The 27,387-nt window shown below is 37.0% G+C and overlaps 1 protein-coding gene and 1 non-coding gene across 3 annotated transcripts in view; one reads left to right on the top strand and one right to left on the bottom strand.

Annotated features, from left to right (window-relative positions):
* The window catches only part of EPHA6 (EPH receptor A6), a 923,948-nt gene that overhangs the window by 502,545 nt on the left and 394,016 nt on the right, over positions 1–27,387 (top strand). The gene's annotated exons all lie outside the window — the stretch shown is intronic.
* Positions 26,675–26,778, bottom strand: LOC136152570 (U6 spliceosomal RNA). Its single transcript, XR_010660246.1, has one exon. It is a non-coding gene; the product is annotated as a U6 spliceosomal RNA (small nuclear RNA).

The following is a 27,387-nucleotide window of genomic DNA, read 5'->3' as shown; positions in this document are numbered from 1 at the left end:
TCAGTAAAGAATCTGCCTGCAGTGCGCAAAATCAGGTTTGATTCCTGGGTTGGGAAGATCCCCTGGAGAAGGAAATGGCAACCTATTCCAGTATTCTTGCCTGGAAAAATCCCATGGACAGAAGAGCCTGGCAGGCCACAGTCCTTGGGGTCACAAGAGTCGGACATGACTTAGCAACTAAACCACCACCACCTAAAATGGGCTTCCCTCGTGGCTCAGACTCAGAAGACATACTCATGGAAAATACAAAATGTAAATATAATCATTTTATAATGATTCGAAAGACAAATGACTATTTGTTACATTTAATGTTAAAAATCATAAAATAAGATGTCCATATTTTATGTCATTAAATATTTATTGAATATTTATGATTTGCCAAGAAATTAGCTTATTCTGGGAATGCAAATATCCATAAGCTAAACACTGTCTTAGCATTAAAGGATAGAAGTAGTTAAAAAGTGTGGTATCTTCAGGACACCACAAGATTCTGTAGGAACAGGCAGAGGGAGACCAAATCCAGTCTAGTGATGTACAGAAAAGTTAAATCTAGGCATAAACCTTAAAAAAATGGTTAAGATTCAACTACAAAAACTATGTAAAAAATAATAAATGGTAGGGAGGTGGTTAAAGGTGTTAAGGAAGGAGATATGTTAAGGAGATATGCTTTAAAATCCATACTGGGGAAGACTCTTGAGAGTCCCTTGGTCAGCAAGATCAAATTGGTCAATCCTAAAGGAAATCAAGCTTGAATATTCATTGGAAGGACTGATACTAAAGCTGAAGCTCCAATACTTTGGCCACCTGATGCAAAGAGCCGACTCATTGGAATAAGACCTTGGTGCTGAGAAAGAATGAGGACAGGAGGAGAAGGGGGAGACAGGATGAGATGGTTGGATGGCATCACCGACCCAATGGATGTAAGTTTGAGCAAACTCCTGGAGATAGTGAAGGGAAAGGGAAGCCTGGCATACGGCAGTTCATGGTGTTTCAAAGAGTCGGATATGACTGAGTGACTGAATAACAACAAATTTGTATGTGAATAAGTTTGGGGGGGGGGGGCGGCAGAGGATGAGATGGTTGGATGCCATCACCAACTTGATGGACATGGGTTTGAGTAAACTCCGGGAGTTGATGATGGATAGAGAGGCCTGACGTGCTGCGATTCATGGGGTCTCAAAGAGTCAGACATGACTGAGTGACTGAACTGAACTGAACTAAAGTCAAACTTGTTTAGTATTTACTTAGAACTGCTAAAATATGATACTGAGTTTATTTAGATACATTTTAAAGAATCTTAAAGATATTCCTTTATTTGGAATAAGAGGTATTCCAAAGCCATTGAAAGCTCAGCAGTACATGAGCCTCAGGTTCTATAATGTTCTATTTTACTTCTTCTAAACACCACCCTGTCACATTTTAAATATTATGATAGAAAAAAATTACGGAGACATCTTAATGAATTATATTTTTCACTCCTCTGTTTCTAGTAGTGGACACTAATTCCCTCTTACGTTCCTATGATTTTCCTATAAATAATCCATGACTTAATTTAAATAAAATGTTGTTTGGGTGTTGCTTGATTTGGTTGTGGTTGTAATTTTTGTTTTTGTTTTTTCACCTGTAAGATCTGTTTTAATCATCCTTAGAGGGGGTTTTATTTTACTTTGCTTTTCTACAGCTTTTCCTGTAAAATAGAAAAGAATCTCACTCTTTGTGGGGAGTAATGCTCATTCACTCAATGAGTATTGAGTGAATACTCAATTGCTACAATCTGGATTCGAAACCCACCATCAAAATATCTCCCTCACAATAATTATGGAAAGATAGTGAAATCTCAGCAGGTTCTCTTAAATCAGCCTGAGAAAATTCAGTATGGGATTATTTGGCTTACATTTAAAGGTCACTTTGATTTAAGGCCTTTCTAACTGTAGAACCGTAGCCCACCAGGTTCCTTTGTCCATGGGATTCTCGAGTCTAGAATAAGGGAGTGGGTAGCCATTCCCTTCTCCAGGGGAATTTCCTGGCCCAGAGTCGAACCCAGGTCTCCTCCACTGCAGGCAGATTCTTTACCATCTGAGTCACCAACTATAGAAACTCCACATTGTGATGTATGGATTTGTATTTGTGATTGTAATTCCATCTAAATCTAGATATTTTTGTCTTCCTGATCTTTCAGTATTCTAGGCAATTTCTCTCGTATAAGAGCAATGTATTAGCTACAGCACATTTATTAATTGGTTAATTAATTCAACAAATATTTATTCAGCACCTACTGTGTAACAGGCAGCATTCGTGGTGCTCTTGTCAATGCGCTGAATACATCCAGCAGGCAACAGTTTAAAACTTTCCAGTGATGGGATATTTAAAGTGATAGAACTCTCTTTTAAAATTAAGCATTAGACTGAATAATTTACCTAACTAGTGGAGAAGGTCCTGTGTTCTTATGTACATGTGTGGAAATGCTGTTTCTGAATAAGTTTATTGTTAATAAGTAATATAAGGCTGAAACTAATAACACACCATCATCTCACTTCCCTGTGAAAACAGAGTGGGGATGAGCAATAATTAAACATGATATTAAGCAAAGCTAATAAAAAGTGTGTTTGGAAAAACTAAACAAAGTAATAGATTATGATTATGTGATGTTGTGGGGCTTCCCTGGTGGCTCAGATGGTAAAGAATCTGCCTGCAATGCAAGAGACCTGGGTTCAATCCCTGAGTTGGGAAGATTCCATGGAGAAGGGAAAAGGCTACCCACTCCAGTATTCTTGCCTTGGAGAATTCCATGGACAGAGGAGCCTGGCAAGCTACAGTCCATGGGGTCATAAAGAATCAGACACAACTGAGTGACTGATACACATACATACATACAGTGTAATTATGTAAGATATGCAAATTATTTTATTGTTTATCAGAAAACTTGGGTCATGTACTATCTCTCACCATTGTTTAAAAACCATGGGCCTGAATTCCAAGAGTTCTTTGAACTTCACTTCTTTGCTGTGAAATGAAAACAAGAGCTGACATTTACTAAGCACTTACCACATGCTAGGAACTATACTCAGTGCTTTAGAGGAATTGATTCATTGAGTCCTCACAACATCCCAGGAGGAGATATTATTGTTCTCTTTCTGCAGATGAAGAATAATTGTGCGTAAATTAGAAACTTGACCAAAATAACACAATCGATGAGTGTGGACTGAGATTTGAACCTGGAAAGTCTTACTCTAGAATCCATGGCTATTAACCTGTGAGTGCTTTTATAAGGCCACATATGAAGTAATCAAAATGAAAGAGCTTTACAATCTATCGTGTTACAAACACTAACCTGTAGTATTATTATTGTTAAAGTGTGAATGATTAATATATTGCCTGTTCTGTGTGTGTAGTCATCTTTAAAGTGAATAGAGAGGAAGTTGACCTCCCAAATCAGCTAAAACTAGATCACACGCTCAGATTTGCCCTAAGACAGTCTGCGGGACAGCAGAGAGGAGACTGAGGCCCCAGTATTTACTTCCAGGGCAACGTTAGGAAAGGACCGCCCCTTCCTGCGATGTTTTCTTCTGGCCTGCAGTGTCCCTGGTAGCAGGTCACTGCTCATTTCCATGCAACTTTTTCTGACTTTCCTTTGGTTTTCTGCCTAACTGCCTGATTCATCCCATTAGACCCAAGGACGGTCACAATTTGTCTTTTTTGTTTGTTTGTTTGGGGCTTTATTTTGTTTCTACCTCCGCATTATCCTTGTACTTCCCCTACACTCTTACTTTGTAAGTAGTCGCTTTGATAAATTCTTCCAAATTTATCCCAATTTGAGGGTACCATCTGGTTCCTGTTGGGAGCATAATTTGTGTGGTATACTTGCTATTAGGAGGCATTTTGGGTGCTTCAGATAACACTGAAGATACAACTAATTTGATACAACTACTAACCAAAACATATATGTTAAACAAGAATAGCAATAGAAATATTCCTGTGAAAAATCTATCTCCACTTTAGATATAGTCCTTTGAAATAACTAGTACATTTGAAGTGCACAAGGCCAAAACCAAAAAGCAGTTGTAGCATGCCCATGCATAACTAGAGCATGACTGTGATTTTTTTTCTAGCGTACTTCTTTATGTAACAGAGCGTTACTTTCACACTTCTTAAATAATTCATATATACCTTTGCAAGTTCAATGTGCTAACTTGAAAGCTCAAAATTTACATGTTCTCTGTTTGACAACATTACCATATGTTGGTAAACACTGAACTCATCTGGAATATTTTAAACATTTTCTAATAATATTGGAAAGAATCAAATGCCAGAAACTACCTATTTTTCTGAGACAAATATCAGTTAATCACAACCTGAGATACATTTTAATAAATGAGAGGTTATATCATATCTGCTTCTACTAAAATATAGTATTTGGATACTTTTAAGACATTTACATATATATGTATACACACATATGTATATATATCAAAATAAGTCACCAATACTTCAACATGTTTAAATTTATTGAATTTGAAAATATAAATGCCTGTGCAAAGAAAGGTAGCAGTTTTACTTTCATGAACGATTATTGCAAAGCTAAAATATTTTCTTTTTTACCTTGTAAGCCTTATATATTAGTCAAAGATAATATTTATAGGGTTTAGATGTGCTGCTGCTGCTGCTGCTGCTGCTAAGTCGCTTCAGTCGTGTCCGACTCTGTGTGACCCCACAGACGGCAGCCCACCAGGCTCCCCCGTCCCTGGGATTCTCCAGGCAAGAACACTGGGGTGGGTTGCCATTTCCTTCTCCAATGCATGAAAGTGAAAAGTGAAAGTGAAGTCGCTCAGTCGCGTCTGACTCTTCGCGACCCCAGGGACTGCAGCCTACCTCTGTCCATGGGATTCTCCAGGCAAGAGTACTGGAGTGGGGTGCCATTGCCTTCTCCATTAGATGTGCTATCTTTTTATTTATTGAAGAATTCAGCCTATTTCAGTGGTTGTATGTTTTCAGAATGAATGAATTAATTAAATGAAATATAAAAGAAATATTTTTTAAAGTTTTCCAAATTCCAACTTCATTTGCTTGTTAATGTCTTTAAAAATCTCTAGAGAAGCATATATATAAGCATTCATTCATTCTTTAGACATAGATGTATTAAGTGCTTAGTATTTTCCAGGCACAACCCAGGTGCTTAGAATAAAAATCACTGTATTTGGGTGGGAAAACATATAAAACAATTAAGTAAGTGATAACTATTTACTTGTGATTACTACTGTAAGGAAAATAACCTAGTTGCTATGAAAGATGTGCCCAGTCACTAAGTCATGTCCGACTCTGTGACCCCATGGACTGTAGCCCGCCAGGCTCCTCTGTCCATGGGATTCCCCAGGCTAGAATACTGGAGGGGGTTGCTGTGCCCTCCTCCAGGGGACCTTCCCAACCCAGAGGTCAAACCCACATCTCCAGTGTCTCCTGCATTGGTAGGCATGTTCTTTACCACTGAGCCACTAGTGACCTATTTTTCAGATACAGAAGTCAAAGAAGGTCTCTTTAAAGAATTGACATTTAAACTGCCATCAGAAGGATGAGAATAAGCCAGAATGTGAACAGTGTTCAAAAAACAAGAAAAAGCAGATGGCTCTGAGCTGAGAAAAGAGTTTTCCACATCTTGGCAGAGGATGTTTGTAGCTGGACTATAGTGAACGAGGGAGCAAAGCTTAGTGATGTAATGATGAAATTTTGGGTTCCTAGGAGTCAGAGCATGCAAGTGAGAAGTACAGATTATATTTTAAGTTATTTCTGGAAGACACTGAAAGTTTTTAAATAGTAAGTGAAACTGACTTACCTTTTTGAAAGAGTGTCTGGCTGCCCTGTGGGGAAAGGATTGGATGAGGTCATGTGTGAAAGGAAAGGAATCAGAAAACTTTTTCATTAGTGCAGCCAAGAACTAATGTCGTTTGGACTGATGTGGTGCCAATGGAAATGGAGAGAAGTGAATAGAATCAAGGTATATTTTTAAAGTAAAGCTGGCAGGACTTGCTCATGATCGTTTGGTGGGTATGGGGGATCTAGGAAAAAGGAGGCATCATAATTGACTTTCAAGTTTCTGTCTTTAGCAACTGGGTAAATGGTGGTTCTAGTCATTGATATGGGCAAGACTAGGGACCATCAGATAATGGCCAACCTGACCTAGGTGTCTGGCATCAGCCTTGTGGCTTGAATCCAATATGGTTTTCATTTTGACTTCCATTCCTTGGATCTCCTTGTTTGATGTGACCCATGAGTCCTACTGATTGACAGAGTAATTCATTTCATGGCCAACTTTAATTTCTGTTTTTAAAACATTTTTATACTAAGGATCAATATATGTCCTTCCTGTATTTTGTTGGCTGTAAATAATATCTAGAGTTACAGTCTCAGGTATTTACTATATTTTGCAGTATGTTAGTTTTTTCCCAGGCTGCTAATACACTTCAACAGGATACCAGGTAAAAAAAAAAAATTAAATTTTTCAGTCTTCTATTCTCTCCATAAGGACAGTAGCTTTATGAAAGCAGGGACCGTATATACCATTTCAGTGTCCACAGTGCCTAACAATAAGAGACAAATGACTGTTGGTTTGAAATTTACAGCAAAGCATTACAGTGATTCCTTCACCCTGCACCTCCCCCTATTTTCCATCATATGGTGTTTACAGCTGCTGTGGTAGCAAACTCAGCCAAACTGAGATTTGGAGCTTGTAATATGTTACTTGGATTCTTCCAAGGCATGCTTTCTAGCTCAAAACTCTCAGTGTTCCTAAAAATTAGCACAGGAAGAAATATTAATATTTTTTTCATCCATTCATTCATGTATTCATTCATCTAGCATATAAAATGCTGACCATGTGCCAATCTTAGGACTATACATATGAATAGGAGAAAATTCTTGACCCTGAAAATTTCATAATATAACATGGAAAATATATAGTTCCAATATAATTGTCTGCTCCTTTTTTTTCCTGCCATTCTTATATAACTGCTGCTATGTTATGACTGTATCCAGCAAGTTAGATGTATTTAGTAATTTGCATATCATATAAGGCCAAAGTATATACAAAGCGAACTTCAGGGTCCTTAAAAGACAATATTTGTTAAATACTAACTGATATCACCACAAAAGTTTAAATACTATGGAATCTAAAGGAAAGGAAGACATATATAGTGGTTATTATACATTAAGGGGTCTTTATTATTAGATTTAACATGACAGTTTGCATAACTTTATATATTATGACGAATGGACATTTTTTCGCTTTTACCTGTGCTAAGCATTGTGCTTTGTGTATTCAAAACATTGTCTGCTTTACATCTTTGGAGAAATGCTGTAAGGATGCAATTATAATCACCACTTCTCAGAGAGAATCTGAAGCTCAGAGAGTTTGAATAAGTTGTATAAGATCATGTAGCTAATGAGAGATGAGGCTGAGATGTAAGGCAAGCCTGTCTGGAACTGGAATGTAAGGCAGTCATCTGATGTATTTCATCTGTTAGATTCTAGAGAATTATAATTCCTTCTATTTCTGGGAACATGAATAAGGGTGGGAGATGAAAAGCTTGGTCCCATCCATACCTGAATTTTACTGTAGCTAACTGTTTACTCCTGCAAGAAGATTCATAATTATCTGAGGGATTCATGGGTCGTAACACCTTTTCATTATAGATATCAAGTTTAGCATAGCATTTCAGCTAATTTGTTTTATGTGAAAGGTATGTTCAGCTCAAACTGTGTGTCAGTTTTATATTTGACTCTTAAAAGTAAGCATATAGACAAAGATGTAGGGAAAGGGAAGCTTCCATACATTGTTCAGGAACCAATAAGTTGGTATAATCACTTTGAAGAGCAAAATAATAGGAAGATGCATGTATACGTCATACAAATGCATTTCTGCTTTCATTCACACTTTAAAGAGATATTCACATGTATTCAAGGAGATTTGGGCAGAGATGTTCAGTGCAGCACTGGTTTCAAACACAGTAATTTTTTAAAAGACCTAAAATTTTATCAATAAAGGAATAAGTAAATAACTTTTGGTATAGTCGTGCAATGGAATATTAAACATCGATTAAAAGTGAATGAACCAGAAGTACATACATTGGCATAGATAAATTTAAAAATTTAGAAAATGAAACATTGAATTAAATGCATAACACATAAAATAATTCATTTAAATAACATTGAATATCACTCCAAACAGGATTATATAGCCTTATACCACATTTCATACTATACTGTATTATAAATAGTACAATATATACTATTGTTATATAGCACAAGGATTTATTATGCATATTAAGTTTATACAAATGATTATAGTACTTATACAGACTGGTTCCAAATTGGGATAGGAGTACATCAAGCAGTATATTGTCACCCTGCTTATTTAACTTGTATGCAGACTACATCATGTGAAATGCTGGACTGTATGAAGCACAAGCTAGAATCAAGACAACCAGGAGAAATATCAATAACCTCAGATACGAAGATGACATCACCCTTATGGCAGAAAGCGAAGAACTAAAGAGCCTCTTGATGAAAATGAAAGAGGAGAGTGAAAAAGTTGGCTTAAAGCTCAACATTCAGAAAAGTAAGATCATGGCATCCAGTGCTATCACTTTATGGCAAATAGATGCGGAGACAATAGAAACAGTGAGAGACTTTATTTTTTGGAGCTCCAAAATCACTGCAGATGGTGACTTTAGCCATGAAATTCACAGACACTTGCTCCTTGGAAGAAAAGCCATGACCAACCTTGACAGCATATTAAAAAGCAGAGACATTACTTTGCCTACAAAGATCCATCTAATCAAAGCTATGGTTTTCCTATAGTCATATATGGATGTGAGAGTTGGACTGAGCAATGCTTTTGAACTGTGATGTTGGAGAAGACTCTTGAGGCTCCCTTGAACTGCAAGGAGATGAAACCAGTCAATCTTAAAGGAAATCAGTCCAGAATATTCATTGGAAGGATTGATGCTGAAGTTGAAGCTCCAATACTTTGGCCACCTGATGGAAAGAACTGACTCCTTGGAGAGGACCCTGATGTTGGGAAAGATTGAGGACAGGAGGAGAAGGGGAAGACAGAGGATGAGATGGTTGGATGGCGTCACTGATTTGATGGACATGAGTTTGAGCAAGCTCTGGGAGTTGGTGATGGACAGGGAAGCCTGGTGGGCTGCAGTCCATGGGATGGCAAAGAGTCGGACACGACTGAGCAACTGAACTGAACTGAATAGTAATGCATATGAAGATTTTGGGGGTAAAACACAAGATAATTTGATTAAGGAGATTATAAAAGGGACTCTTACTTGTCTGGAAAGTTGATTTGTTTTGTTTTTAATTACACAAAAACAGATGGAAATGAAATCCTTCAATTTTCCTGTTTTTTTTTAAAAACTAGGTGATAACATATGCTTATTCATCATAGTATTGTACTTTTGTATATTTTGTGAAATTTCATAATAATCAGTCAGCCTGCACTTGAAATTATATTCTTAAGAGCATTTCTATTATTTACATTATAAAAGAGATTTGTTTATTTTTTTAGTGATTTCTTTTATGAAATGTAACTTTGGAATGCAAAGTATGTTTCCAATCCTTCTTTGAAATATACATTTTTGTGTTTTAAATATCTATAGCAAAATAAAGAACTCATGTTTTGGATTCAGTATATTTTTCATCCTTTGTGCAGCTTAAAAAGTGCACCATGTCTCTGATCTCACATTTCAGCCTTGTGATAGCAGCTTAGTCATAAAATATCAATCATAACAACAGGCCTTGGGAATAAGCTGGTGACATTCCTCTTTTCCGATGAGTCAGTAGTTGAAAAATATGTAAGTTCTCAGCTACTGTGATCACATCCATTCCTTGTTAATAAGGAAAGTAAGTCATTTTAAACGGTAAGGTAAAATTAGAATATTATTTCACAAGTCATTAACTTTTGAAGTCAGAAAATTGATCCAAGAATGGCTTGTTATTTGAATTCATCAGCCACAAAGTAACTATTCAGCCTTTTAGGAAGTAGTACCTGTAAAAAGAAACAGTGCTTTTGAGTTATTATAATGTGATTTGAAAGATAGAAATGATCATTTTTAAAATAATATCTATTTGATTCTGAACTTATGTTTTATTACTATCTTGCTTTATATCACTAAGACTATATATTGTACTCAACTTTAAAAGTCATTACAACCATCTCATTTTATACTCTTGTGTAATGCAAGCTTATTTTTTCTCTACCGGAAATTATTTTGCCTGTTTTTTAAAATAAATCAGCTGTGTTTTTTTTTCTGTGTAAAATTATCGAAAAATACTTTATATGAAGCATTTGTTGGATATACAGTTCTAAAAAAAATGTTTTTGGGAGGAAGGTATTATTTCACTGTGAGATCCATTGCTTTTGCTTTACACTAGAGGTAAAACTTTTCAAAGCTTTCTAAGACACTAAAATATGTTCTCTAATTTTATTTTCCTTTCTTAGGGAAGTAACAGCTAATTGAACTTTTGTCTTTCTCAATACTTCCTGTATTCCAGGCTCATTATACATTTTAAAAGACTCCAGTATGTTGACAAGTTGCAAACCTCATGTGCTTCCTCACTCCTATTTCCAAATTAATCCCTCCCTCCAGCTTCCCACATTCATAAGTGCTATCACAATTCTCCCAGTTGCCCAGACTCAAAACCTCTCCTACCCTTTTGCATCTTTCACCTTTCACATCCTCATTCTTATCTACCAATCAGAAACCAGTTACCAAAGGAACCCTCCTGTTTCTGGACCTGTCCTTACCACTCTTTCCTAGGCCTCCGCTGCCTCAAGCCTGGGTTATTGCAATAGTTCTAAAGATTCTCTCTGATGCTCTCTCTCCTTGTCTTGACAATCCAGGTACATCGCTACTTTTCTTTTCCTCCAATATACATGCAACCCACTCCAGTATTCTCGCTGGAAAAAATTCCATAGACAGAGGAGCTTGGCGGGGTACAGTCCATGGGGTTGCAGAGTCAGACAGGGCTGAGCACGCATGCGTCATATACACTCCTGAGTTCAGGTATTTCCTCTGTTCTTTAGTGCTGTTTGCAACTTCTTGTTTTATGACTTTGGAGACTATTCATGGTCTTGGTCTATTCTTATTAGACCTAATGCTTTTTTTTTTTAATTGGAGGATGATTGCTTTACAATGCTGTTTTGGTTTCTGCCGAACATCAGGGTGAATCGGTCAAAGGTATGCATATGTCCCCTCCGTTGTGAACCTCCCTCCCCCCCTGCCCTCCCCCTCTAGATTGTCACAGAGCGCTGAGCTGAGTTCCTTGCATCATACAACAAATTCTCACTGACTGACTGTTTTGCATATGGTAAAGTGTATTTTTCAAGCTACTCTCAATTCATCACACCCTCTCCTTCCCCAGCTGTTCTCCATGTCTGTGCCTCTGTTACTGCCCTACAAGTAGATTTGTCAGTACTATTTTTCTAGATTCCATATATATGCTTTAATATGTGATATTTTTATTTCTCTTTTTGACTTATTTCACTGTGTAGTAGGCTCTAGCAAATGTTCATTGAGTACCTACGATATGCTAAGACCATGCAGGCACTGGACTCCCAACAGTGACGAGGCTAATTTTTATTGTGCCTTTTTAGTCTATTTCTGTTCCTCCACAAAGTAAGGGGTATCTCTCTTTTCCCCAAAACCTTACGCTCTACATGCACTGGTCATCCTGTTACCCAGCCTTTATTTTTCTCTTTGCACAAGAAAAGGGAGGGTATTTTTTAAAACAGTTGTCATAATAAGTTAGCCCTTCCAACTTCTCTTGTTTCTGATTTAAGATTGGTCTCTTTAGCATCACTGAGGAAATGCTAGGAGGAATTTAGTGAATTCCATGATTAGTAATGTATTAAAACTTGTAGTTAAATAGTAACCTCATCACATTTTATTCTCATAAAATCCTGGGTCAGGATGAGAAGGAGGGAGGGACTAAGGTAGCAAAAGCTGTTGAGTAAAACTTATTGAATACACATTCCCTTCTGTTTTTTTATTTATTTAAGCCACAAAGCAAATTAATCAGTTTTTTATAACTTTAACTATGAAGAATTAAGGGCATGACTTATTAAAAAAGGAGGATCAGTATATATCTGAGGCAATATTTATCTGTTTAATTTCCGAAGAAAATGTAAGTATCATGTTAATAAATATTGTTTTAAAATATTTGAACCCTTACTACAGATATATAAAATTATATTTGTAAAAATTAGTAGTGCAATAGCTATTCAGCAGCTGAGATGAACAAACTACTAATATATACACCGACATGGATAAATCCCAATTTGTTTTGCCACAAAAAAGAAAACTTACAAAAAAGATTTAATACTGTATGATTCATTTACATAAAAATATAGAAAATGCAATCTAACCTATATTGAGAGAAAGTGGATCAGTAGTCGTCTGGGACAGTTGTGGGGGAGCAAGGGATTGCAGATGGTGCAAAAGGAATCTTTTGCTGGCAATAAAAATATCCAGTATCTTGATGGTTTATCAGGGTATATTATGTCAAAACTCATCAAATTGTACAATGTGAGTATGTACAGTTAATTCTATATAAGGCATACAATAATGAGGGGAAAGATTAAATTTTAATATTTCACTATTTTAATATTATAGGGAGATACCGAGATAAATACAATTCAAAATTTCCACCAAAGGTACTAACTTTATTAACACATAGGCGTGGTGTCTACTTTATCCATTAAAGCCCTTATATTAATCATAATTGTTTAAAAATCCTGGTTTGATGATTTTAACATCCCTCTGGTATCTAGTTCTGATGCTTGCTCTGTCTCATCAACTTGTGGGTTTTTTGCCTTTTGGCTTGCCTTGTAAGTTTTTCTTGATAGATAAACATTAAGTGTCAGATGAAAGGAACTGCTATAAGTCGGTCTTTGGTAATGTGATGCGGTGAGGGAGACGGGAAGTGTGCTGTTGTCCCGTGATTAGGCCTCGATCTTTTAGTGAGGCTTTGCCTCTGGCCTGTGAACTTCACATGTATTCTCAATGTTTGTTTGTTTGTTTTTCCTCCATTTACAGGTAGAACAGAATGACTTGAATGGGCTGGGGTTGAGTATTTCTTTTCCCCAAGCCAGTTGGACTGTGATAATACATGAGCAGATTATTAACTGCTCTGGTTAACTAGTTGCCTCTTGGGGCAGGTCTTATTAAAAACCAAGTGTTGTGGCATATTTAAAATGGTTCCTTTTCTTCTACAACTGCCTGAAGAATGAGGGAGCTTTTCTCCAGTTTTTACCATAAGAACCTGGAGGTAAAATCCACAAAGTATGGGGGTTCTTCTATCACTGGCAGCCCCAGAGCTTTTAACTTTCCAGAGTTGTCCACATTGGTCTCCAGCAATTTGTCAATTACGATTCAGGTTTCCTACCCCAACACTGGTTTCCACAGCAGATTCTGTTCTTGTGTCTCTGCTCCAATAAGCCAGGACTTGCTGTAGTTGCCTGTCTTTCTAATTTGAAAGCAGTGCTTTGCCTTCTGAATTTATCTCTTTTATGAATGCAAGAAGAGTTGTTGATTTTTCAGTCTGTTCAGATTATTACTTATTTTTAGGATGCAGTGGTGATGTCCCAACTGCTTACATGTGGGACCAGACCCACTGTTTATTTGGATTCAAGATTAGGTCTGAACTGGAACATTAGTGTATCATTTCTGCCTGATGTGTATACTTTTTTGGGACAACGAGATTTTTTTCAACACTATTACTTTCTACATTGACTGAGGAATTTATGCTCAAGAGAAAATCAGGACATAAGAAAAATAATGGCAAAGAATGATGAATTATGCTGGTGGTGGTTTGAAGGAGAAAAGATCATAAGTAACAATTTATTATGGAGATTTTATATTGTCAGTGTATCAAAGACTCAGGTAATGGGGATAGAAGAATATTTAGTAGAATTATATATGATCAAATTATCTAGAATCTGAAAAATTAAGCATACCCGTCTGTTGTCCAACTTTGAGTCTAAGTAGATGACACTGGAACCCACATGGATAAAAGTGGGACAAAGACAATTCTCCTGTCATATGTATTGCCAAAGCTCAGACTGAAGAGATTACCTTCATTTGAAAGACAGATAACAACAAAAATGAAAGCCATCATGTGACCAATTAAGAATATTTCAGAATCAAGCAAAAAAAAATGTTAATATAGATGATAAGAAGGAAGTTCATACCTCTTAAAATCTTTTTACTATAGAAATTAGAAGCATAAAAATGTTTATGATTTTCAAAAGTATGGGGTTTGAAATCATGGGAGGGAAAACCATAAAGTGAAAAAAAATCTGGATATGTAATGAGAGGTAAGATATAGCAATTTAAGATATAAAAAAGATATGTGATAAGGAATAATGAAAGTTCACATAATAGGAAATGCAGAAATGACAAACCAAATTAATAATGTTGCAGACACATTTTAAAAGACAATTCAGCATTTTTAGAAATAGAAAACTTATTAAAGTGGTGAGACAGGAGTTCATGAAAAGATAGAGAGCAAGATAGATGTATCTTAGGAATTATCCAGAAGAGTTCATTGAAGACAGACATAACCTAATAGTTGTCACAAAATGTAAAACCTGATCTACAGAATTAAAAGATCTCATTTATATTGCCTGGATATAATCTGGAAACATGTTTTGGGTATATCTACCTTTTTACTTGAACACAAGGATTTTAAAACATATATCTTGAAGGTTTTGTGACACTAAAAATAATTGTTTTTAGATTATTTCAGATTACAGTCCGAATAAGGCTTCCCTGGTATCTCGGCAGTAAACAATCTGCCTACAATGCGCAAGCCACAGGAGACGTGGGTTCAATCCCTGGGTCAAGAAGATCCCCTGGAGGAGGGCACAGCAACCCACTTCAGTATTCTTGCCTGGAGAATCCCACGGACAGAGGAGCCTGGGGGGCTACAGTCCACAGGGTCACAAAGAGCCAGACCCTTCTAAAGTGACTTAGCATGACACCGCTGAGTCAGAATAAATCCAAGAAGGTACTCTCTACATATGGACTCTGCAGTCACTGCCCACTTTAAGAAATACATATACACATGTAGTCATGTGCATGAAATTATGCTCACAAATGAAGGAAATTCACAGTGCTGGAAAAACATCCCTAGAAATTCTCATCCTTCAAAGTTCATTACATGTTGAGGGGGATATATACACTTTTATATCCAGACAAGTAACATTTCTTATGTGAGAGAAATTAAGTCTGAGGTGTTGAAGAGCAACCCATATACTCTTATAGGAGAAAAGAACTGACTGACATATTTGAACTATGTGGTGAAATCAAATACAAAAACTCACACGGACTAATCACAGAGTATTTAATAGGGGGAATTTGTCCAAGAATTTGTAATAAATATAATCCCACTTATCTACATAGAAAATATCTATCTTAGTAGTATCATAGTTGTGAACATTTTTAAGCTTCCTTTTTAAATGTACAGTCTGAAATCTTTGATCTCCCAGATGTTAAAGCAACATATGCTTCATAACTTACTGCAGTTTCAAAAATTACTACTTAGCCATGTGTTAGTTTTATTTTGGCATAGTTATATTTCATTCATGATTTTAAAGGCAACTTCTTCTTCATATAGATGCTTTATCTTTTCAATCTAGTCATTTGTCTTTTCAAGACTGTGACATTTTCTTCCAGAATTTATTATTAATTTTAGACAATGTTGGCTTTAATACAACATAGTGAAATGGACCTTCTGGTCCCTATGGGCTTTTCCCATCCTCCACCATGTTCTCAGCCTGCTGTTTTCTGTGGAAAATCTTTAACCAAACAATAAATTTTATTAGAGAAGTAAGAAAATGAAGAAATAAAGGAAAATAGTCAAATGAGACCAAATAATAATAGATTAGTCATTAAGCAAATCTAAGGACCTTTAATGCCTCCCCAAGGACTATATATAATATTTTGAGCCTTATCCTTTGAGCTGTCTTATGGATACTAAAGGGCTTCCCCATGGCTCAGTGGTGAAGAATCCACCTGCAACTCAGGAGATACAGGTTTGATCCCTGGGTCAGGAAGATTCCCCTGGAGAAGGACATGGCAACCCTTTCAAGTATTCTTGCCTGGAGAATCCCATGACAGAGGAACCTGAAGGGCTGCAGTCCATGGGGTCGTCAAGAGTTGGACACAACTGAGCAATTCAGCAGGTGCACACATGAATACCAAAACTTCCGCCAGGTGGAAAAAGTTGACTGTGTGATGACTGGACTGTAGCTGTGACATAAGCTGCCAAAATTTTGAGAACTGACTTCAAAGAAATGGGAACAGACAAATCTTGGAATTAAATATTGGGTTGGCCAAAATGTTCTTTGGGCTTTTGCATAACATTTTGACATTTTACTGAAAAGCATTTTGGCCAGCCCAATAGAATGCACAAATACTGCACAATTGCACTCATCTCACACACTAGTAAAGTAATGCTCAGAATTCTCCAGTATGTGAACCATGAACTTCCAAATGTTCAAGCTGGTTTTAGAAAAGGCAGAGGAACCAGAGATCAAGTTGCCAACATCTGTTGGATCATCAAAAATGCAAGCGAGTTTCAGAAAAACATCTATTTCTACTTTATTGATGATGCCAAAGCCTTTGACTGTGTTTCCACAACAAACTGTGGAAAATTCTGAAAGACCACCTGACCTGCCTCTTGAGAAATCTGCATGCAGGTCAGAAAGCAACAGTTAGAACTGGACATGGAACAACAGACTGGTTCCAAATAGGAAAAGAAGTACGTCAAGGCTGTATATTGTCACCCGGCTTATTTAACTTCTATGTAGAGTTAAATAGAAGCACAGGCTGGAATCAAGACTGCCAGGAGAAATATCAATAACCTCAGATATGCAGATGACACCACCCTTATGGCAGAAAGCGAAGAATAACTAAAGAGCCTCTTGATGAGAGTGAAAGAGGAGAGTGAAAAAAGTTGGCTTAAAGTTCAACATTCAGAAAACTAGGATCATGGCATCTGGTCCCATCAGTTTCTGGCAAATAGATGGGAAAACAATGGAAACAGTGGTAGATTTTATTTTGGAGGGCTCCAAAGTCACTGCAGGTGGTTACTTTAGCCATGAAGTTAAAAGACAGTTACTCCTTGGAAGAAAGGTTATGACCAACCTAGACAGCATATTAAAAAGCAGAGACATTACTTTGCCAACAAACGTCCGTCTACTCAAGGCTATGGTTTTTCCAGTAGTCATATATGGATGTGAGAGTTGGACTATAAAGAAAGCTGAGTGCCAAAGAATTGATGTTTTTGAACTATGATGTTGGAGAAGACTCTTGAGAGTCCCTTGGACTGCAAGGAGATCCAACCAGTCCATCCTAAAGGAGATCAGTCCTGGGTGTTCATTGGAGGGACTGAAGCTGAAGCTGAAACTCCAATACTTTGGCCACCTCATGCAAAGAGTTGACTCATTGGAAAAGACCCTGATCCTGGGAAAGATAGAAGGTGGGAGGAGAAGGGGACAACAGAGGATGAGATGGTTGGATGGCATCACCAAATCAATGGACATGAGTTTGAGGTACTCTGGCAGTTGGTGATGGACAGGGAGGCCTGGTGTGCTGAGTGACTGAACTGACCTGAACTGAAATACTAACTATACTTAAAGCAACCAAGGTGAAGCTGATCGGAGCACTGCATGACTAATTTCAAGATGACTGTCAGACCAATATACATACAAAAAGTAGGCCTAGCACCGAGGGATGTGAATGGACGCAGAGCATGCAACTAAGCCATTCTGGCAATGCTGGGAAAATATATTGATTATCAGTGCTGACTATAAAAACATTTATGATTAAAAGGGGAAAGCAATGGAAGAAATGTTCACATATTGGGGTATAAGGAAGTCATTCTGGCTTAAATATGATTTAATTTGAACTTTGACAGTGGAAGTATTACTCTGTCATGTCTGTCTTTGTAATGCCATGGACGGTAGCCTACCAGGTTCTTCTGTCCATGGAATTTTCCCAACAAGAATACTGGAGTGGGTTGCCATTCCCTTCTCCAGGGGATCTTCCTGACCCAAGCACTGAACCCAGGTCTCCTGAACTGCAGACAGATTCTTTACCACTGAGCAACCAGGGAAGCCCAATTTGAACGTTAGACTAACCAAAATAGCTTGTTTGTGGCCTATTAAACATACATTGTACACTGCTTTAACCATTAAGGAAAAAAATTGTTGGTCCTTTATTGGACCGGAACCTGGTGGTCCGGAGTCGAAAATGAGAGAGTGGAAGAAGGAAAGAGGCTAATATTCGCAGCCGGCTTTGTGTTCCAGGGAATCAGCCAGAAATGGAGAGATAAAGAGAAAGAGAGGAAGAGAAAGAAAGAAAGAAAGTCACGGGGACCAAAGCTCTGATGGAGCAAAGGTGTTTTAATCAACAAGGCATGGGCATATATACTGTCTTACAAGGTAGTTATTCTCAGCAAAGATAAAAATTCCAGATTTACAAAACACAAGGCGATCCCTATTAAAGAGAGAAGAGCGTACTTATCACCATAGTGAGAAACTAACAAAGGAAATGCCTGGATTCCTCAGCCCCCGGGAAAGGCGCGCCTCTCCTCTTAATTCCTGAATATTCAGGAATTAATAAGGGCCAAAGGTTTCCTGACAGATCCAAAGCAGCACAAAAGAAGCCTCCTGTTAAATGCGTCCTGACAAAAAATTACATTTAGAGAATATATGTTTTTATTATTATCCTCATTGTAATATGTCCACTAATTTTCAAACGTTTGTCCAGGTACTATAGCAAAATAATCAAAGAGAGAGGTAATATAAAATATATTGTCCTAATATAAAATCTTGATGCTAAACTTAGAACTTGAATTTATTTCCAACTCCGGGTCCATTCCAAACCCTATGCAGGACTGTACCCCTCTTCAGTAAGAAGTCACCAGAGAGGTCATCACCCCATTCCTTCAAAGAGTTGAGAAAAATTGGAACAGAGATATAACTATAACCGAGTTCCTCTGCCAAGTTCATGATTAAATTTTCATTCCCTTCCTTGTTCTGTACCTGTCTCTATCCAAGACTGAGGAGTGTTAAAGAAAAGTGAAAATTGAAATGGAGCAGGACCCTGTGGTCCTCCCTTCTGCTATGTCCTCCGTGTGCCTTTTGGCTGTAGGAAAACTTTAATCAAACAATAAATTTAATTAGAGGAGTGAAAAAATGCAGAAAGAAAGGAAAATGCTCAAATGAGACCAAATAATAATATTTAACGATTTGGTCATTACAAAAAGTCAGGGACCTTAAGTTCCTCCTCAAGGGCTATAGATAATATTCTGAACTGTATTCGTTGAGCTGCCTTATAGATATTTTGGGATTTCCCTGATGACTCCACAGGTAAAGAATCCATAGGACATGACTGAGTGACTAAACTTTGCAGCTGAATTTAAATTAAAGAAACTTTAGTAGGGTGTTATCTGTGGGGTTTTTTTTTGTTTTGTTTTGTTGATCTTGTCACCCTTTGGGGCCCCAAAGACTACTTAGCATGTGGCCTAAACTTCAGAAGCATTTATAAAGCTATTCTGTTCTCATTCAGATAAAGAGAACTAACTCACTCATTGTTTTATTGTGGTTTTTTTTTTTTTTTTTTCTGTAGACTCTTGGTTGTATATTAGGACAAAAATAATATGTATTTACAAATAAAATAGATCAGAATTTGATTTTACATAATGTAAATGTCTAGAATGCTAACTATTTAGAAATACTTATTTTAGATGAGTTAGTATGTGGATGATGAGCATGTTTTAAATGGAAGTCTGATAAGCATATCAGCAAAAGATTTAAATTACAGTAACCGATTGTGACATCCTTAGTAAATGCCAAGAAACATAGCTTTTACAGCAAGTTCATGGAAATGCTCCGATTAAATATTCATGAGTTCTCTACTAAAAGAAAAGTCTCTTATGGTCTTGTTTGACAGAGAATGACCTTTGCTTCAATGAGTTCCCATCTTTGCTATAACTTAGTGTTCAGATACCCTGCTTAGATGAATAAAACATAGCATTTTGTTCTTTGTATTTAGTATATGTGATAATTAATAGAAAGGAAGACTTTGAAGCTTTAAAATGAAGTAAATGGGTTTAAAAAAGACATTAAGAAATCTTTGAAGATCAATTTCTCAGCAGGAAATTTGTCAAAGCAATTAGGATCCACCCTGACTTGGGCAAACACAGTAGCGTTCAAATGATATGCTCTTTCACATAACTAAAGCATTTATAACTTTAGTGGTCTGTGCTAGTTATACAATCAGTCACCTGATGGTTCATATACATAGAAGTCAACAGCTCCATTATCTGAAAAAGAACTTTGTGATGGTAATAAAGTCAGATATACTACATTTTTTAATATGAAAACAAAACAAATAAGAAAGCATAAATTGGATAACTTTCAACCAGATATACTATAGATTCAATATAGATTCAATTTTGGTATTTGTGCCTCTCTTTTTAGTTTTTATCGCAAAGAGTCGGACACGACTGAGCAACTGAACAGAACTGAACTGAGAAGGAAGGTGCTATTATTTTCTACTGAGATGTACTCAGAAAACAGTAGCAGTTAAGGTGAACGGGAAGCCATGTTCTGAAATTTTGAAATTTCAGTCATGTCTGAAAATTTGCTAAAACAACCATCCATTCCACCACACCCTCTGAGCAAATAAGGTATCATCTGGTCCAAAAGAAAGTACTACGTTAATTTTTGTGGCCATAGGACACCAACAATGTGTTTAATCAGTGATTTACTTAATGGCCTGACCCAGAGTCAGGAATTTATTCTATGGTATTGAAAGATTATTTAGGACTTCAGTGGGTAGATATGTAGGGAATAAGGTATGGACTCATTAATATTTTTATAATGATCTCTTTAGGGAAAGACGTGTGACACTTGATTTTAATGGAGACATTGACAATCACATGTCCCCAGAGAAGGAGTTGTTGCGAGAATTATATCTGTTTCCTGCCAAAGCTCCCTGAACTATACTAGACACATCCAGAAACATTACAAAAAGGGCGTTACTCTTATTTGGTTAACATAAACTTGCAGAATTAAAACAAAAGGCCAAGTTCATGTTATTGAAATTGTTCATTGAAAATGCATGCCCTGAAAATTACATTCTAGCATTTTGGCTAGAATGAAGTACCAGTAGGTGATATGAGAGTTTTAAATGTTCCCTGGCATGCAATTAACAGGACCTAGAAAATTCCAATAAAGTATATATGTTTGAATAAAAGTTTCAATGTCCTGGACTTACTTCTATATCAGCAGTCCCCAAAGTATTTCTACAGAGGATTACTCCTGTGACATACTTTTAATAAAGTGTTTCTTTGGTCAGTTGAGTTGAGGAAATGTGCACGCTATATGATATTCTTTGCTACTTACAAAACAGAATAATAACACATTCAAAGCTTTGATAATACCTTCAATAAGAAAACTTATTTGGCTTTTTCCCCCTATCTAGTGTTCCCAAAATAGTACTTAACTACACAAATCTTTTCCTGTTCAACATTTATTGAAATCTTAAACATATAATTTTCTGGAAAATTATTCCCAATGTAGCATTTACCAAAGATATTCAAATTTAATAAATATCCTTTGGGAACTTCTTGCCACAAGTCTTTCATATATGAAGAAACATTTTGTTTTCTGCATGACTTTTTTAGCATGTGGCATAGGAAAGGTTTTCCTGGATTTGTGATATTGACTATTGCAAAATCTTATGAGATTTCTTAATGAAATGGCTCTTTTATGATAATAGCAGTGTTTGTTCAATGTGCTCTTGGTCACGATAGTAGCAGTAGCCAGTAATCTTGAATGTTTGCAGGGTGTCAGGAGTTATTTTAAATGCTTTAAATGAAACTATATACTTAATGCTCCCAATACCCCTCAAGGTGGATGTTATTATTTCTTCTTTTTAGAAGAAAAAACAGAAAACAGAGAAGTTAAATAAATTGCTCACATTCACATGACCAGTGAGGAACAGAGCTGGGATTCTAAACCAAGGAGCCTGACTCTGAAGTCCATGTGCACAATCCCAGCTCTACATTGCCACCTATCAGGAGAGCCCCTGCTGGGACCCTCCTGATCCTCCCTCCATTCTTACTCATTTGTCTTTATGTTCCTAGTGGCTTCTAGGGTGTCTCAGGGAAAAGGAAACCCAGTCTTGTTCCAGAAACTTAAGACATTTGACAGTCTTTCTGAGGTTTTTATGCCAGAAATATGTCAGTAGTCAGTACAAACTCTTGAGCTAGGGTCAACATAATAAAGTTTCCAAAGGTTAGACTAATATTATTTCCAAAAGTAGTTTTCTAGACATTCTGATATTTTATGAACATAGTGCCAGGAAAAGTTTTCCATTTTACATAATATGAAATAGGAGAAATATAGTGCCATCACCTCTTTTTTGATATTTACAGTAACTTTGTTTAATCTAACATTTCCCAAAGATATAATTAGCATTTGAAGATATTATATCTCCTTCATGGAACACCCATCAGCATCTTAAAGACCAGAGTTAAACAACCTCCTTAGTTTGGTAAATAGTGATTTATGACCAGTGATGTGCTGGGACTTAAAAACTGGGTCTCCAGGGCAAGAATGACAGGAAGTTTGATTTGCAGAAGTGAAAAGATAGGCACAATAGGTTCTGAAAAGCTGACAAAGTCTGACTTTAGTACACCATTGTTTCTTAATCTTGTCAAAATCTAGCATCACCTCTTACATTATCATAAAAACTGGCATCTCTTTACTTGGAGGCCATTATTTAAAAGGTCAAGAGGGATTTTTAAGGATTATATTCAAGTGTCTTATCTGATTACTTTATGTGGACAGTTTACATAAGTGCTTGAAAAGTCACATTTGGACTAAGTCACTATCAATATGGTTGTAATGCTGTAGACTTTCTTCCAGAATTCCAATATTAGATGCATATCAAGATTGACTTTATCCTAATAATTCTATCTCTAGATACTTAAATGTACTACCCTCACAAAAAGGCATATGCAAGAATCTATAAAAAGGACAGTAAGTACACACCTAAATGGGAACAAAATCCCCAAAGGGAATAACCATAAGGAAAGAAAAGAGGAAAGTCATTTAGACCAGGTTTATTTCAAAGGTTCACTATCTACAGATTTTTACTCCCTAGATTTCTGTGCCCTGGTGGAGTTCCCTCTAATTCCTTAAAAATACCACCTTATCGCAAAATGGCACATTTATATGGGTAAGAAGTTCGAAAATACTCTCATGAAAACATCTAAGACAAAAATACCACCCACAATTATACTACTATTAATAGCATTGAACCCATGCTCATTGCATTGAAGCTGTCAGGGAAGAAAAAGAAATTTGTCTACCTTCTTTTTATATTGTTCTGGGACTTGTGAATTAAACTGACGAGAGAGAGATTATCAACAGAAAAGATGGATTTTTATTCATGTATATACATAGTTCATAGAAAAACATGACTCAAGGAGACATTTAGAACTGGGGACTAGTATCTTGACAGGGCAAGGGGACGGGAATAAAGAGCACTTATAGGAAAACAAATGACATTTAGAAAAGATAAATGGACCCTTACAAAAATAGATGGCAGATATACAGTTTTGTGACAATGTCTGTTTAGATGATTTCTTAGGGTGCTAACTTCTTTCTGGTGATAGGCATCAGTCCTCCCTGGTTGCAGAACTCCTGAGGGAGGGGATTTATGACAGTTGAATTCTTCCAGGAGGCTTTGATTTTAAACAGAGAAGTAAAGTTTAGAAGTTTATGAAAGATACATCATAGGGTATATTCTCCAATGGACAAGACATGTATAAAGTGTAGAGTGCAGTGCTAGGGCTAAGTCGCTTCAGTCGTGTCTGATTTTTGTGACCCTATGGACCATAGACTGCCAGGCGCCTCTGTCTGAGGGATTCTCCAGGCAAGAATACTGGAGTGGGTTGCCATTTCCTCCTCCATAGCATCTTCCCAACCCAGGAACTGAACCTGCGTCTCTGGCATCTCCTAATAGGCAGGCGGGTTCTTTATCACTAGCGCCACCTAGCAGAACAGTCCAAATGTGGGAAGATATAATGGAGATTAGGAAATTGATCTGAGCAAATTATACTCAGGTTTTTCTGAAGCACAGCTGCATGCAAGGAAACATTTCTGTGGGTATCCGGGAAACAAATCTCCAGCAAGCAGAGGTCATATCTCAATGGCTTTATGGTATGGGCTAATTTTTAGCCTGCTAGACCCTTCACTTTGAAAACAGATTTGGCTTGCTTAAGAATCAGCCAAAATTAGGCAACTAACAGCTACAAAGATGTGCCAAAGATGGCCACAATAAAAGACAGAAATGGTATAGACCTAACAGAAGCAGAAGATATTAAGAGGTGGCAAGAATACACAGAGAAAGTATACAAAAAAGATCTGCATGACCCAGATAATCACGATGGTGTGACCACCCACCTAGAGCCAGACATCCTGGAATGTGAAGTCAAGTGGGCCATAGGAAGCATCACTACAAACAAAGCTAGTGGAGGTGATGGAATTCCAGTGAAGCTATTTCAAATCCTAAAAGATGATGCTGTGAAAGTGCTGCACTCAATATGCCAGCAAATTTGGAAAGCATAGCAGTGACCAAAAGATTAGAAAAGGTCAGTTTTCATTCCAATCCCAAAGAAAGGCAATGCCAAAGAATGCTCAAACTACTGCGCAATTGCACTTATCTCACACACTAACAAAGTAATGCTCAAAATTCTCCAAGTCAGGCTTCAACGGTACATGAACTGTGAACTTCCAGATGTTCAAGCTGGATTTAGAAAAGGCAGAGGAACCAGAGATCAAATTGCCAACATCCGTTGGATCATTGTAAAAGCAAAAGAGTTCCAGAAAAACATCTACTTCTGCTTTATTGACTATGCCAAAGCCTTTGACTGTGTTCATTACAACAAACTGTGGAAAATTCTGAAAGAGATGGGAATACCAGACCACCTGACCTGCCTCTTGAGAAATCTGTATGCAGGTCAAGAAGTAACAGTTAGAACTGGACATGGAACAACAGACTGGTTCCAAATAGGGAAAGGAGGAGTAAGTCAAGGCTATATTTTGTTACCTGCTTATTTAACTTATATGCAGAGTACATCATGTGAAATGCCGGGCTGGATGAATCACAAACTAGAATCAAGATTGCCGGGAGAAATATCAATAACCTCAGATATGCAGATGACACCACCCTTATGGCAGAAAGTGAAGAGGAACTAAAAAACCTCTTGATGAAAGTGAAAGAGGAGAGTGAAGAAGTTGGTTTAAAGCTCAACATTCGGAAAACTAAGATCATGGCATCCGGTCCCATCACTTCATGGCAAATAGATGGGGAAACAGTGGAAACAGTGACAGACTTCATTTTGGGGGGCTCCAAAATCACTACAGATGGTGACTGCAGCCATGAAATCAAAAGATGCTTGCCTTTGGAAGATAAGCTATGACCAACCTATATAGCATATTAAAAAGCACAGACATTACTTTACCAACCAAGATCCGTCTAGTCAAAGCTATGGTTTTTTCAGTAGTCCTGTATGGATGTGAGAGTTGGACTATAAAGAAAACTGCCAAAGAATTGATGCTTTTGAATTGTGATGTTGGAGAAGACTCTTGAGAGTTGCTTAGACAGCAAAGAGATCCAACCAATCCATCCTAAAGGAAATCAGTCCTGAATATTAATTGGAAGGACTGATGCTGAAGCTGAAAGTCCAGTACTTTGGCCACCTGATGTGAAAAACTGACTCAATTTGAAAAGACCCTGATCCTGGGAGAGACTGAGGGCGGGAGAAGAAGGGGAAAACAGAGGATGAGATGGCTGGATGGCATCACTGACTGAATGGACATGAATTTGAGTATGCTCCGGGAGTTGGTGGTGGACAGGGAAGCCTGGCGTGCTGCAGTCCATGGGATCGCAATGAGTTGGACACGTCTGAGCGACACCTGAACTGAACAGCTACAAATACAAATCAAAAGACAAATGTATCAAATTAATAGACACATAGTTAAAAAAAAAAAAAAAAAACAATTCCCATTATTGAAATTTGTTTTTCTAATTTATTTTTTAGTTGGAGCATGACTGCTTTACAATGTTGTTCTGGTTTCTGCTGTGAAACAGTGTGAACCAGCTATAATTATACATATAGTCCCTCCTTCTGGAGCCTGCCACACACTCCTTCCCCCATTCAGCCCCTCTAGGTCGTCACCAGGCACAGAGCTGAGCTCCCTGCACTAGAAAGAAGGCTCCCACCAGCTATATGTTTTACACTGATAGTATATGTATCTCAGTGCTGCTCTCTCAGTTCGTCCCACCTGTTCTTTCCTTCCTGCGCCCACAAGTCTCTTCTCTACATCTATGTTTTTATTCCTGCCATGCAGATAGGTTCATCAGTAGCATTTTTCTCAATTCCATACATACGCATTAACATGCAATATTTGTTTTTTATCCTTCTGACTTAACTTTTCTGTATGACTGTCTTAAGTTCAACTATATCACTACAAATGACCCATTTTCTTTCCTTTTTAGGAATATTCCAAAAATGTGAGTAATACTCCAAAAATATGGAACGCTTCGTGAATTTGCATGTTATCCTTGCAAAGGGACCATGCTAATCTCTGTATCCTTCCAGTTTTACTATGTGTACTGCTGGAGCAAGCACAAAATTGATCTCTTACATCAAAGTCAGAAAACCATGAAAACAATTATAGTAAATGACATAATTCTAAAACTATTAAGGACAGAAGTACATATATTCAAGGTAACACTCAAAATGCTTAAATATTTTACAGCCTAGGCCTTATCCAGATTGAAGAGCGCTGGCTGTAAACCACTGCAATGACCATGATATTGTGTACCAACTAAAATACCATCATTACAATGTCAGGTCTGTTTCCTTGTTTTCCTGTCACTTTACTTACAATAACCTAATACAACTTGAATATTCAGAAATTATGTGTTGCTAAATTCCAATTTTACTTTTTAAAATTAATATTACATTCTATGCATTTTTCATGTATATTGTATGATTAATTATGTTAGTATTAAGAAAACAAATACTACTAGGTTGTATAAACTCACCTTGCAAATGTGTAGACTAAAAATTTGTTTTATCTACATATTGTTCCCCCTAGAAATAGAATTTAGGGGAAAAAACACAATTATTTAACACATCATGTTGCATTTTAAAGAAATTTTAAAATGTGGCTAAGATTTACATTATTGATAGTGAATTATACTACTTAGATCATTTTTAGTTTTAACAATCTTT

This window comes from Muntiacus reevesi, chromosome 21 (assembly GCF_963930625.1).
Source record: "Muntiacus reevesi chromosome 21, mMunRee1.1, whole genome shotgun sequence".
Classification (NCBI taxonomy): domain Eukaryota; kingdom Metazoa; phylum Chordata; class Mammalia; order Artiodactyla; family Cervidae; genus Muntiacus; species Muntiacus reevesi.
This window is presented reverse-complemented; position numbering and strand designations above follow the sequence as displayed.